Below are 14,738 nucleotides of genomic sequence, written 5' to 3' on the forward strand. Positions count from 1 at the left end.
AAACAAAACAAAAATACCTAATAAAGCCTTTGTTTGGCAAAATTCTCACCGGATTTTCACCTGATGAATCTGTGCCTATAGATGAAATGCTTTTAAACATCCTGAAAGAACCGAAAGGAGAAAACGGTTCTGCCCAAAGACGGCTGGTCCACCCATCTCGCCCTTCGTCAGAGTGAAACACACGTCCCCTCATAGAGAGAACTCCTCTGACAATTAGCCTTCTAGTTTGGTGACAGTAATTATCACCAGTAACAGCTTTTCTTTCCCTCTTATAATGAAATATATATTCATGCTGCAGACGCTCCGATCTGAGGACTGTTTGGGTAGAACCCAAAATGCAAGAAAGAATCGACTTTAACCTATTTTAAAACATTTGATCTAATTTGATATTTCTAGTTTTCAACAGCTTACAGCAAATAGATGAAAATAAATGCCTTGTCACATGTTGTGCTGTGGACTATGCCTTTTGGTTTTCAAAGACTCCTGAAAACAGGAGTTGAATCCTCTATTAGCTACATCTGATGCCTCAGGATTTTCCAGCTGTCATTGTTCAAAGGTCTATTTTTTGGAGCCTTGAGGAATGACCAAGTGGATTATTTGCTCTAAAACGCTGTAAGTGATCTGTTTCTCACAGTCGTTCAGCTACAATAATGGAAAAAGATGGTACAGGTGGGAGTATATGCATTTCTCTGAATATTTTCACAGCTAGAGATCTAATTCTGATATTTGAGGAGGAGGCAGAATAATAAATAATCATGGATTGTGCTGCTGTTTGCTTCCTTTTCTGAAGTCTAATTATTGTAGCGGCCCACTGCCTTGATTAAGCCTTTCCTCCCTAAATAATTAATTTGCCTTTATGCAAGTGTATTTGCCTCTTACAAATCTTAACACATAACACTGAGGACCCAGGCTCAGCAAACCCACTTTCAAGCACATAAATAATTGCCTTGGAATAATGAACAATTAACCTTGGTAAAGGAGGGCTAAACATTAGTATACTATATTAATTCAAGATATTAGCTGTTTAGTATTTAAAAACATTATAAACACATATACATTTGTACAACTACATGGTCAATAAGTTTGCTTAGTTGGAATATGATAATTAGTTCAAAGGAAGAGTTTCAATGTAAATATTTAAACAATTTGTTTTGGTCTATTTCGCAAGCATTATGTCAACCAGACATTTTTTTTTAATGAAAGCCCCAAATCAAGAACTCGGATTGAGAGTCTACATGGGTAATCAGGGTCCCTTGCCCCATCTGTAGCAAAAACTCAACACACATGATCTACCAATGGTGGGTGAGTGACATCTTCATTTGTCAAGCATTTGGGTGTGAAATATGCATGAGCACAGTCCTATCCACTGGGCTGGTGGGCAGAGCTCTTGGAAAGGAATGAACTAAGGGAAATCTTTGGTTTCCTAATGCTTGCTTTTCTCTGCCTCCATTCCCATTGGGAAACAGAATCTTTTGGGAATGCAAACTGGTGCAGCCGCTCTGGAAAACAGTGTGGAGCTTCCTCAAAAAATTAAAAATAGATCTATCCTGTGACCCAGCAATAGCACTGCTAGGAATTTGCCCAAGGTATACAGGCGTGCTGATGCATAGGGGCACTTGTACCCCAATGTTTGTAGCAGCACTTTCAACAATAGCCAAATGATGGAAAAAGCCTAAATTTCCATCAACTGACAGATGGATAAAGAAATTGTGGTTTATATACACAATGGAATACTATGTGGCAATGAGAAAGAATGAAATATGGCCTTTTGTAGCAACGTGGATGGAACTGGAGAGTGTTATGCTAAGTGAAATAAGTCACAGAGAAAGACAGATACCATATGTTTTCACTCTTATGTGGATCCTGAGAAACTTAACAGAATACCATGGGGGAGGGGAAGGAAAAAAAAAGTTAGAGAGGGAGGGAGCCAAATCATAAGAGACTCTTAAAAACTGAGAACAGTATGAGGGTTGATGGGGGGTGGGAGGGAGGGAGGGTGGGTGATGGGCATTGAGGAGGGCACCTGTTGGGAGAAGCACTGGGTGTTGTATGGAAACCAATTTGACAATAAATTTTATATTAAAAAAAAGCAGATTTTTTTTTAATTTTGAGAGAGAGAGAGAGAGAGAGAGAGCCTGCGAGTGACCACATGGTGGAGGGCACAGAGAGAGAGAGGGAGAGAGAGAACCCTAAGCAGGCTCTGCACTGTCAGCACAGAGCCTGATTCAGGGCTCCATCCCAGGAACCGTAAAATTGTGACCTGAGCTGAAATCAAGAGTTGGTCGCTTAATAGACTGAACCACCCAGGCACCCACAGAACAGAATCTTACATGCTAAGCATGCCTTCCTTACCATACAGGTGAGCAGATGGAGGCCTAGACACTCCTGTCACAGCATTCTTCTCATACCCCGGTCTATTCCACATTCAGATACTTCCTCATTCCGTTTCAACCCCATCGAGGGGGCTTGGGATGGCCTGCGACATTCCACCAGGGGGGTGATGAAGTGCTCCTCCATCCACACCGGCCCCAAGCCCTCTGCCAGGGCAAACTCCCGGGCCTCCATGTTGTCTTTAAACTGACTCCACCCCAGCTCTCTCTGGCCGGGAGTTTGACTTCACCATCATCTGAAACTGTTCTTAATCTTCACTCATTTTCCTGCATCTTGAGGCTGAGTTTTGTCATGACCTCATTCCCAGATCAGGTTTGAGGTTACAGTGCCTGAAAGGCTGTATCTACTTGAAGTATTCCAAGGCCGCACATTCGAGGAAGACCAGTTTCCAACCACAGCTGGGGCAGCTGATCAGACCCAGCCCTCTTCAACCAGTTACAAACACCTGGTGCTAGATGAGGCTGCACTGGTGGTTGGGATTTCTACTCATGTCTGGGAGACCCTGTCTCCCACACACACAAGGTCAGGTGATACCTCTGTGAGCCTGGTTTTTTTGTGGCGGTGGGTTTGGTCAGTTTATTCCATTCTCCTTTTGTTCTGTTGTTGTTGATGTTGTCCTTATGAACTGAAATCTCGGAAAAAAATATGTACCAGAAAGAATCACCAGACTTGTGCTTTGAAAAGGCCCACATGGGCTTTTTTTTTCTCACAAAACTTTCTTGTTGCCATTGGATTCATCCTTAAAGACAGGGATGGGAGCATGGGGATAAACAGTGACATGACAAGACTTGCATTGGCTGTATTTCACGATCAAAGATTTTTCAACAGGTCGGCTTTCAGGGTGCTGCTGTCTTGGGATTCTTGGCACACTCACCATCGTCTTAAATTGATTTTAGCTGGCCTAAATAAGAATAGGGCAAGGTGAGAGGCTGAATACATTTCCCCTGGATGAGCTGTATCCCGAAGTGGTATTCCCAGCAAGAGAAAGGGACAAACTGAGAGAGCCAGGAATCATCAGCACTGATAAGCAGTATCGATTGTGTGTCCACCTGGTGCTGGACAGCTGAGGAACAGGGGTGAAGATCAGAATGCAAAGGGATGGGGTAGTTTGGAAACTTTACAAGTGGTTGTGCTAAGGGGAGGGAGCTCATGAGCCTGGAAATAAAGTATCAAAAGAAGAAAGGGACAGGTGAGCTCTCCCAGGCCCATAATTTCAAGATATCCCTTGGATAACTGGACTAATGAAAGAAGGAGTTGGTGGAGGATGTGGAACAGAATATATTAGCTGGGGGTTTGCCTACTGGAAGATAGAGAGCTTGTTTTGCTGTTTACTTGCTTACTTTTTTTTTTTTCAGCAGATTGCACATTTGAAATTTCCTTTTTGATCTTTAAATAGTCCTGAGGGAAATACTTATAAGGCAGACAAGATGTTTGCAAACTTTTGTATATTTCATTAAAAATAAATATTACAGAGGAGGTTGTAGACCAGATCACTTGTTGTAGTGTAATTAGCTAAGCAAATCCACCCTTCCCTCTGCTGTGATTATAGTGAGGTCATTCACCTCAGTTTTTCTACCAGCAAATTGTGGACACTATGTTTTACCAACTGGAATTTTAAGCATTTCTAGAACTCTATGTTATATTATAATAAGATTTATAGCTCTGCACATTTTGTGCAGTGATAGAAAGTTGCTGCTCTACATCATCATTATTCTGAAATCTTGAGGTCTTTGCAATAATTCAAGACTTTGACAATGAAGGATTTAGCCAAAGAATCTGGCATATTGCTCTGTTCTTATTCCGGCTAAGGTTTTGAATTAATCCAATTGAAATTTTAAGAAAAGGTGCTTATATCAAGTGTGATTATTCAATTTTTATATCTCTGCTATGTTTCTTAACCCTTTATGGTCATGTAAAAATGTGCTTTTTCTATGGCTTCTCTTCGGTAGGTTCTTGTGACTATTATGAAAGCACCACTGGTGTCATTGACTAACTGCCATTCAATATTTACCAATAAGTAGACAGACACGAAAGGCCACATTTGTTCCTGTGACAGAGATGGTTGCAGTGATAAACATTTGTAGCACATTGTTTTTTCAAGTTGAGGGTAATTTCACTTCCACTACCAGGAATAGCTGAGTCTCAGAAAAAAATACTTTGGAAATTCACAGATTTCCAGTCAAATCATAGTTTTATGCCTGTGATTTGGAAACACAATCTAATAGTTTTGCTGATTACTGAACAGGTAAAAGAAGACTTTTTTTTTTAAATGCCATATTGTCGGGGAAGGGAAGTAGCATTTATTCACTATGTACTATGAGCCAGGCACTGTATAGAATGCTTCCCTGAATTTCAAATGAAATACTAAGTAGAAGTCCATGGCATGGTGTAGTGAGTTGAACTGTGTCCTCCGAAAAGGTATGTTGAAGTCCTAACCCCACAGTATCTGTGAATACGACCCTATGTGGAAATAGGATCTTTGCAGATGTGGTTGAGATGAATGAAGGCTTACTCAGGAACCAACTGCTGATACCTTTAATTTAGACTTCTGGTGTCTTGAGCTGTGAGAGAATACGTTTCTGCTGTTTTAAGTCACCCAGTTTGTAGTATTTTGTTACAGAAACCCTAGGAAATGATACGATATTAATTCTATTTCATACAAGAAACTTACCTACAGTCATCTAGTTAATAACCAATGGGTGCAGCATTCAGACCCAGGCCCAACGCCAGTATGCTTTACCTAACACTTGCCACATCATTGTACACATGACTTTGTGAACTTGAGTTCTCTCCCTTTAATCTACACTCTGTGGGAATAAATGTTACAACCTCATGTCCACAGGTGGTGGGGGGCGGGGTGGGGAGAGAGGGAGGACATCCCATAGCTCACAGAGCAGCTCTCAGTACTTAAAATAACAAAGACCTATAAACTGCAGGCAATTCCTGGCATATCATTGAGTGTCCCTGATGTCAGCAAAGTGATGTGAAATTATGCATGAATCAGTTAAATATTTGAAATATGCTGGCTAGACTAATTGAATTCTCTCTCTCTGATTAGGCCTATAAAGATGTTTGTTACTGTCACTAAGCCCTATACCCATTGCATACCTGGGACAAAGAGCAGATCCAGGGAAAATTAGTCTTACTTTCAGATGTCAGGTATTTTGTTTTCAGTGTATATTGCCTTTCGTAAAAGATTTAACTCTTGTTTCCTAAGACATATCTAAAAATTTAATATTCAGTTAAGGCTTTTGTAACTTATCCATGATGTTAATTTCCTTGGAAGCAGCTACACATAAAATAATAAACTTCATGCAGGCCTCTGGAGCTATCATTAACTTTTCTAAATTTGAAGAAATTTAGAAGAGTTCATCTTGACAAATAAGGACTGACTTTCTAGTTCCAGGAGTTGCTGCTATAGGCAGCTGTTTTTCTTCTAAATGAGTGGGCCATAGTAAAAGGAATACTGACCCGTGGGACACGAGGGAACACCAGCCAGTTTCAGTGTCAGTGGAGACAGCAGATGAGTAGCCAGCACAGAAGGACTCCTGCAAGTCTGATTTCTCTTCCCTCCGGCAGCAGACAAGGTCTGTTGATGGTGGCAGAGGGTGGGTGGGGTGAAGCCCATCTGGTAGGTTCACAACCTTCAAGAAAACCAGGTTCTTCCTTGACAATCAGTGAGGCTCAGGGGGAGCCAGAATTCTTACGCCAAAATAAATCCCAATCCTTTAAAAGTATATAGCAAGCACCAATCAAACTAACTTTTCAAACACAGCATTGGCAACTAGCTTCAAACTGGTGTATTACAATCAGGTGGTATCAATGAGCTATATATTTCAGGTCCAGAAGCTTCCATCACTTTAGGAGACAGGCAAGTGAGGAAGAAGGAGAAGAAGGAGAAGGGGAAGAGGAAGGAGAAGAAGGAGGAGGGAGGGGTGAGAAGAAGGAGAAGAAGGGGAAGAAGAAGAGGAAGGAGGAGGAGGAGGAGGAGGAGAAGGAAAATGGGAAGAGGAAGGAGAAAAAGTAGGAGGAGGAAGGAGAGGAGAAGGAGAAGGTGAAGGGGAAGAGGAAGAGGAAGGAGGAGGAGGGGGAAAAGGAGGGGAAGAGGAAGAAAGAGGAGGAGGAGGAGGGGGGAAAGGAGAAGAAATAGTCCTGTCGTCATTGTAGTCATCGTCTTGGAACCGAGAGGCACTTGCTCAGAGGATCTCAGGTTCCACAAAAGGAGTTTCTTGAAGATCCTACAAGAACCCTGAATGTAGATGATTTTTAATCTTTTATTCCCCAAACCCAAACCTCACTCATTCTTGTGTGTTCCATGGACTCTCTACTAGACAGTATCAATTTTCAGATAGCTTCTCCTGTAGCACTATTTTCTGCCTACTGACCCCACCTATCCAAGCAGGAGGATAGGCAGATTTGTCCTTTTTTTCCAGTAGCCTGTGCACTAGCATTTGACATTCTAAGCTGTATCTCAGTGAAGTGTTGCTCTAGATAAGGGATACTTAGTGGAGCAGAGGTGGGAATGGTGATGTCAGAGTTCCCAGGAAGACCATTCACAGAGTACCTCGGAATCCTGAGGTGAGGTAAGAGAACATGCGAAGGATCTAACACCCTCTAGTGCTTCTGATCTGCTTTCCCTTTGCCCACCAGAGAATGATCCTCATTCCCTTCATAGTAAACCCGGTCAGATAAGGAGCTCCAGAAAAACAAACCCTAACCTAATTAGTACCTTTATAGTTCAAGGGAAAAATAGAAGAAAAAATAAATCCTTTCCTGGCGAATATTTTCTTCTTTCACCATTATGAGATAAACATCGGGCAAACAGATGGTTTGCTTAACGATGCATGTGTGCGTTTCCAAGTGCAATGAGAAAGAAAATCTGCCTGTTTTATTTCCCTTTTCTTAAATGTTTATCCACATTCTCTTTCAGATATCATTCTTCACTCACTTGCTTTTTGTCTTCTGTTTTTTAATTCAGAAAAACGTTTTCAAATATTTGGACAAGTGCAGACAACACTAAAAAGCTCCTTTTACTAATTTCCAAGGACTAATAAAATTTTGCCATATTTACTTCAGATCTTTTTAAAAAAGTTTTATTGTTATAATTCACATATCATATAATTCACCCATTCAAAGTATACAATTCATGAATATTATGTTATTCATTTTTTTAAATCATGGTAAAATTTATAACAAAACTGGCATTTTAACCACTTTTAAGCCTACAGTTCAATGGCATTCATTACAGTCATGATGTTTTCTAACCATCACCACTCTATGTCCAAAGCCTTTTCATCACCCCAAATAAAAACTCAGGAACCATGAACAATCAATCCCGCTCTTCCACACCTCAGTTCCTGGTAAACTCTAATCAATTTTCTGTCTCTGTGAATTTGCCTATTCTGGATAGTTCATATATGTGGAATAATATCCTATCTATTCTTTTGTGTCTGGCTTATTTCATAGCAAAATGTTTTCAAGTTTCGCCCATGTTGTAGCATCTATCAGAACTTCATTCCTTTTTGTGGCTAGATAAGATCCCCATCATATATATATACATATACATATATATATATATATATATTTTATCCATTATATATATATATAAATATATATATATTTTATCCATTTTATATATATATAAATATATATATATATATTTTATCCATTTTATCCATTCATCTGTTGATGGACACTTGGGGTGTTTCCATCTCTTGCTATTGTGAATAACACTGCAACAGACATTGGCGTACAAGTATGTGTTCAAGTCCCTGTTTTCAATTCCTTTGGGTACATAACTAAGAGTGGAATTGCTGGATTGTATGGCAATTTCATATTTAGCTTTTTAGGGAACTGCCAAACTGTTCTCCACAGTGGATGCACCATTTTACATTCCCAACAACAGTGTAGGAGAGTCCCAGTTTCTTCACATTTCCACCAACACTCGTTATTTCCCTCTTTCCCTCTTTTGTTGGTCACTAGCCGTTCTAGTAGGTACAAAATGAAGTATCTCATTGTGGTCTCAATTTGCATTTCCCTATGGACTAATGATGTTGAGCACCTTTTCATGTGCTTATTGGACATTTGAATATCTTCATATATATATATACATATACACATATATACATGTATATATGCATGTATATATGTATCTTCATATATATATGAAGAATGAAATGTGGATAGCAAATGGAACTAAAATATATATTAGTGTATTAGTATATATTAGTATATATAGTATCATTGTTCTTTCTGCACTTCTTCCTATGAGCTCACGTTTGCGATCCATCCATGCTGATTGGCATTTGCATAGTTCATTCATTTTCATTACTATAATTGTAGTCAGATGATCAGACAGTGATAGTCAAAACATTTAACAACAGGCATGGTTCCACCATCAACCAACACACACAGGTATTCATCATAAACAAAGCAGCTCTGGGTACCTGTGCATACCGGCGCACCCCTGGCTGAGTATCAAACCAGCTTCCACGCTATTTCCTGTTCATTATTATGACATTTAAGTTGGTTCTAATATTGCACTATTACAAACAATACTGCTAGAAATATTCTTGTAGCCATCTCTTCATGTACGTCTGTGAGAATTTCTCTAGTATATACACTTAGGAGTAGAATTGATGGGTGGTCTGCTACACATATGTTCTATTTTATTTTTATATTGTATCAGAATTGTAGCAAAGGCCTAAAGCTGAGGACAAAAGATGTTAAGTACCCCACATTCCACATAACCAACATAATGTCATAGCAGTTGTGACCAGCTACCTCCCAGGAAGGCATATTGGGAGACCTATGCCGAGAATAGGTCTTTTCTCTAACCACCCCCACAAGGGTCAACCTAAGGGGACAACCAGCAGAGAGGAGGGGGGTCTTCTGGAGAATACCAAGTTCACACAGAAAGGCTATTCTCTCTTCACACTTCCACAAAATCTACTATGAAAGGCAAGGAAGGAAGACCAAAGATAATCAATGATAAAGGTTTTCTGGACATCAATCATAACCATCCCCCTTCTGTTCCATACATAAACTAAGTCAGATTTTGGTGGTCCTGTCATGCAGAAATTGGGTGAGGACCTGGACTTGGATGGGGCCCAGTGTTTCCAGGGTATAGAAAGAGATGCAGAAGAGGGAAGGCAGGACTGAGAAAGAGGCAGTGGGCATTCCCATCATTTGGCATGACAAATATACCACTGTTGGTCTATGTGAATTGAGGGGACACTACTGAAGGTGGCTGTGCTTGAACCATCTTGGTGATACTCCCACAACAGTGCCATTCTCTGGGGGAAGGTCATGCTGTACGGAGACACTGAGGCAGGGTAGAAGTTCAGACACATAAATCCCATGTCAGGCAACTACTCAAGGGACAGCTCTTCATGGAGCCCTTCAAAGAATTCACATACGTGTCCTATGAGAACCCAGCATTTGGACCCTGCGATGTGGAGGGGAGATCAACCCCTTGCTGTGGGCCAGAGAGAAGGTGACAGAGTGAAAACTGCTCCCTCATTCAATCATTCGAGAAGGAGCTCTGCCATTTTCTTTTTCTTCTTCCCTACCCAAATCAAGAGGGGGAAGAGAGAGGGGAAGATGGCACTTGAGTGTTGCTGTGATACCTGCCTCCCTCACAACAGCTTCTGCTTGAGAGAGAGAAAGAAAAGTGCTTTGCATCAGGTTAAGAGATTGAAGCTTTAAACAAGCAGGACCGTTTTAAGCACATTAATGAGACTATTTTTTTAAATGTTTATTTAGTTTTGAGAGAGAGAGAGAGAGAGAGAGAGAGAGAGGATCTGAAGCAGGCTCTGCACTGTTAACGCAGAACCTGATGCAGGGCTCCAACTCACAAACTGTGAGTCATGGCCTGAGCCTTAGTGGGATGCTCAACTGACTAAGCCACCTAGGTGCCCCTACCAATGAGACTATTCTAATAAGTAAAAGTGGCTAAAGCTGGAGAAGCTGGCCAAGGATATTAAGGGAGCCTGTTCCTCAGCTGGCAAGGAGGCTCAACCTGGTACAGGGGGGCATTTATCAGAGAGAATAAAATCTTGCCGTGTTTATCACCCCATGGGACTAGACTTCTCAGTGAATGAGTGAAAGTTGATCCAGTATTGGTAACAGGAACTGCTGAGTTGCTGTCCGACTGGGGAACTAATTTCTCTCCCCCGCCCCGGCATGGAGTGAGAGTTCCATCGCCAACCTGATGGGTGAGCAGTGATATCTGTGTTGTTTCTACTTGCTTATGTCTCCTTTTCATTCATAAAAGTCATCAATTTTGAGCAAAAACAAAAAAAGAAAGAAAACGACCAATTTTAACCAAGACCCAAGAAAATTCCCACAAGAGTCAATACTATTTGTAAGTGTGTCCATTTTCATTTTCACAAAGAGAAATTAGCCAACCTCACAAATATTATCATTGAAGGAGCCAAAAAAACTTAGTTGAGTGTTTTCCCTTCATCAGAATCCTGGCTGCCCCGGGCCCTTACAATCTCTCCCTCCCTCCCTCTCTGCCTTCCTCCTCTCCTTGGTAGTCAGAAGCATCTGTGAAATGAGCCTGTGGCACCGGGAGGCCCAGAGGCTCGGCAAATCAGACCAGGTTCTACCTCTGGCCTTTTGTTCAGAACCCTCTTGCTCTCGATTTTCCATCCGTTTGCCTCACCCCGGGCCCGCATCTCAGCCAGTGCTCAGCTTCTTCAGATGGACAGCTGGTTGGACTATCAGCCTCGTTTTCAACTGCAGATTTGCCTCCATAGGGCTGGCTCACGGCTGCTGCCCAGGGGGCTGGGTCTGCATCTCTGCATCGTGCCTCTTCTCTTCCATCACCAGACCCCCTAGTCCAGCCTCCTGAGACCCTGTGTCTGGGAATGAGGCCCTGGTTGGGTTGGGAGGTAGTGGAGAGAGGGGAATGGATGGACACAGCTTGAATCCATGAGAGGGGAGTTTGAACACACCCCGCATGCACTCCTCCTGCATTTTATTATCAGTTTAAATGGATAGACTTGCAGGCTAATTGTTATCCTGCCACCCTCAGCTGACAGAATGTATAAAATGAATGGTCCTTGAAAGTAAAAGAGCATTACAGCTGGATTTAAGTAATAATGCATCTCTCACAAACCTGCACAACTTGCAGTTTGATGAAAATTACAGTCAAACCGTGTGTTGTAAACTGCTGTTTACTGGAGAAAAGGAAAAAAAACCCTGTAAGATATAGAAATAGAATTTGAGACAACCTGGCAGGGTGCTTGGAATCGTTATGATGTGTAAAGAATTCCTTGACAATGACGGATAACCTCGGGAACATCTGAGCGGGGCCTTTTGTTTATCTTCACTTGCCTTTGCATTTATGTCATGTCTTTCACTTGGGGGTGAGATTTCGCCTTTGAAAGTTGAAACGATTTTTAACTCAGGAAAGAGGTTTTACTGGGTTTTTCATGAACTCGTTTGTCTCATTCCGCCCCCTACCACACACACACACACACACACACACACACACTTGTCCTTCCCTCCATCCCTGTGGGTCTCCCTTCCTTCCAGCTGGGGTGTGTCAGTCCTGGGTGCCAGATGCAAAATGATTAAGCCAGTGCAGTTCCCAAAGTTGAACTTGCTATTGATTAGCACTTCCTAAATCAAACTGAATTGCTGATCACTATTGCCGGGCAGCCGCCACTTGCTTGGGATCCAAGTGCTGCTAGAGTGTTTGAGCCTGAGCAGGCGGAGGGGGATTTTTGAGGCGAACCTCCCCCCACCCTCCAGACTTAATCACTGCTGTGGCCTGCAAGGAAGAAGAATAGCAACTTTCATTGCCAATTCGAGTTTCTTAAGCCCCGACTGGGTGTGCGGCAGCGTGCAGTCACAGAGGGGATTTTGACAATTAGCAGGAGCTGCTGTCTTTGCTCTCCTTAGCTGTGATAATTAATGCCTTAGGACATTTTTATGAGTTGGTATGTGCCTGGCACATGACACACAGTACTGAGAGTGTCAATTACATATGACCCTTTTGAAAGGATGGGGAATTCAACAAAGAGGCCATTTTGTCCATTTGGTCTGTAGATACGCCAGCAGGTAATTTGAAATATTAGTGAAATAAAATTAGAGGAGAGGGTCTGTTTGCAAATCAGCCACTACCCAGTCATTTGTCCAAAAGCATGAGGAACAACCTCACTCTTGGATCACCTCCACCCCCTCCCCCCAATTCCTGCTCTTGCTGATGTATCACGACACAAGTTGGTGATCTCCACATGTACGTATGTGTGTCTTTTCATCTCCTGACCCAACCCACCCTAGAAAGATACTGAAAGGTTTAAGTTAAATTTTCTTTTAATAGACTTTATTTTTTAGGGCAGTTTTAGGTTCACGGCAAAACTGAGCAGAAGGTACACAGATTTCCTATACGAACCTGCCCCCAGGTATGCACAGTCTCCCCGACTATTGACATCCTGCACCAGAGCGGTACATGTGTTATAAAGGATGAACCTTCACTGACACATCATAATCACCCAAGGTCCATAGTTTCTATTAGATTTCACTCTTGGTGTTGTACATTTTATGGGCTTGGACAAATGTATAATCATACGTATCCATCATTATAGTATCATACAGAGTATTTTCACTGCCCTAAAAATCCTCTGTGCTCCATCTACTCATCTCTCCCCCTACCCAACCACCAAACCCTGGTAACCACAGGTCTTTTTTCTGTCTCCACAGTTTTGCCTTTTCTAGAATGTCATATAGTTGAATAATTCGGTATGTAGCCTTTTCAGACTGGCTTCTTTCATTTAGTAATATGCATTTAAGTTTCCTCCATGTCTTTTTGTGTCTTGATAGCTCATGTCTTTTTGGTGTTGAATAATGTCCCATTGTCTGGATTTACCACAGTTTATTTATCCATTCACTTACTGAGAGATACCTTTATTGCTTTCAAATTTGGGCCATTTTGAATAAAACTGCTATAAACATCTACGTACAGGTTTTTGTGTGCACATAATTTTTCAGCTCCTTTGGGAAAATACCAAGAAGCACAATAGCTGAATCATATTGTAAGAGTATGTTTAGTTTTACAAGAAACTTCCAGACTGTATTCCAAAGTAGATGTACTATTTTGCATTCCCACCAGAAATTAGTAAGAGTTCTTGTTGCTCTACATCTCTACCAGCATTTGGTGTTTTAAGGGTTTTGGATTTTGGCCATTCTAATTGATGTGTAGTGGTATCTCATTGTTGTCTTGATACACAATTTCTTTATGACACATGATGTTGTTCATCTTTTCATATGCTTATTTGTCATCTTTTTATCTTCTTTGGCAAGGTGTCTATTAAGGTCTTTTGTCCACTTTTTAATGGGATGGTTAGGTTTTTTTGTTTTGTTTTTGTTTTTTTACTGTTAAAGTTTGAGAGTTCTTTGTGTATTTTAGATAACAGTCTTTTCTCAGATATATCTTTTGCAAACATTTTCTCTCATTCTGTGGTTTGTCTTTTCATTCTCTTGACAGTGTCTCTTACAGAAGAAAAGTTTTTAATTTTAATAAAGTCCAGATTTTCAATTCTGTCTTTCAAGGACCTTGCCTTAATATTGTATCTAAAAAGTAATGTACACACCCAAGGTCATCTAGATTTTGTCCTATGTTGATTTCTAGGAACCTTATAGTTTTATAATTTACGTTTGGGTCTATGAACCATTTTGAGTTAGTATTTATGAAGGGGTATAAAATCTACGTTGAGATTCTTTCTTTTCCATGTAGATGTTCAGTTGTTCTGCACTAGTTGTTGAAAAGATTATCTCTGCTCCAATATATTGCCTTTGGTTTTTTGTCAAAGATCAGTTGACCATATTAATAGAGGTCTGTTTCTGGGCTCTTTGTTGTGTTCCACTGATTTATTTGCCTATTCTTTCACCAGTACCACACTGGATTACTACAGCTTTATAGTGAGTCTTGAAGTCAAGTAGCATCAGTCTTCCGTATTTGTTCTTCTCCTTCAATATTGTGTTGGCTATTCTGGGTCTTTTGCCTCTCCATATAAATTTTAGAATCGGTTTGTCGATATCCGTAAAATAACTTTCTCAGATTTTGATTGGGATTGCATTGAATCTGTAGATTGAGTTAGGAGGAACTGACATCTTGACAGTATTGAATGTTTCTATCTGTGAACATGCAATATTTCCCCTTTTATTTAGTTATTTGTTTTCTTTCATAACAGTTTTGTAATTTCCCCATACAAATCCTGTATTTTTAAAGATTTATATCTAAGTATTTTATATTTTTGGGGTGCAAATCTAAATTATAATGTGTTTTAAATTTCAAATTCCACTTGTTTATTGCTAGTATATAGGAAACTTTTTGT

The sequence above is a fragment of the Lynx rufus genome, unplaced genomic scaffold (assembly GCF_022079265.1).
Source record: "Lynx rufus isolate CCGP_SWC_20201006 ecotype Redwood Valley unplaced genomic scaffold, mLynRuf1.p SCAF_5, whole genome shotgun sequence".
NCBI classification, from domain to species: domain Eukaryota; kingdom Metazoa; phylum Chordata; class Mammalia; order Carnivora; family Felidae; genus Lynx; species Lynx rufus.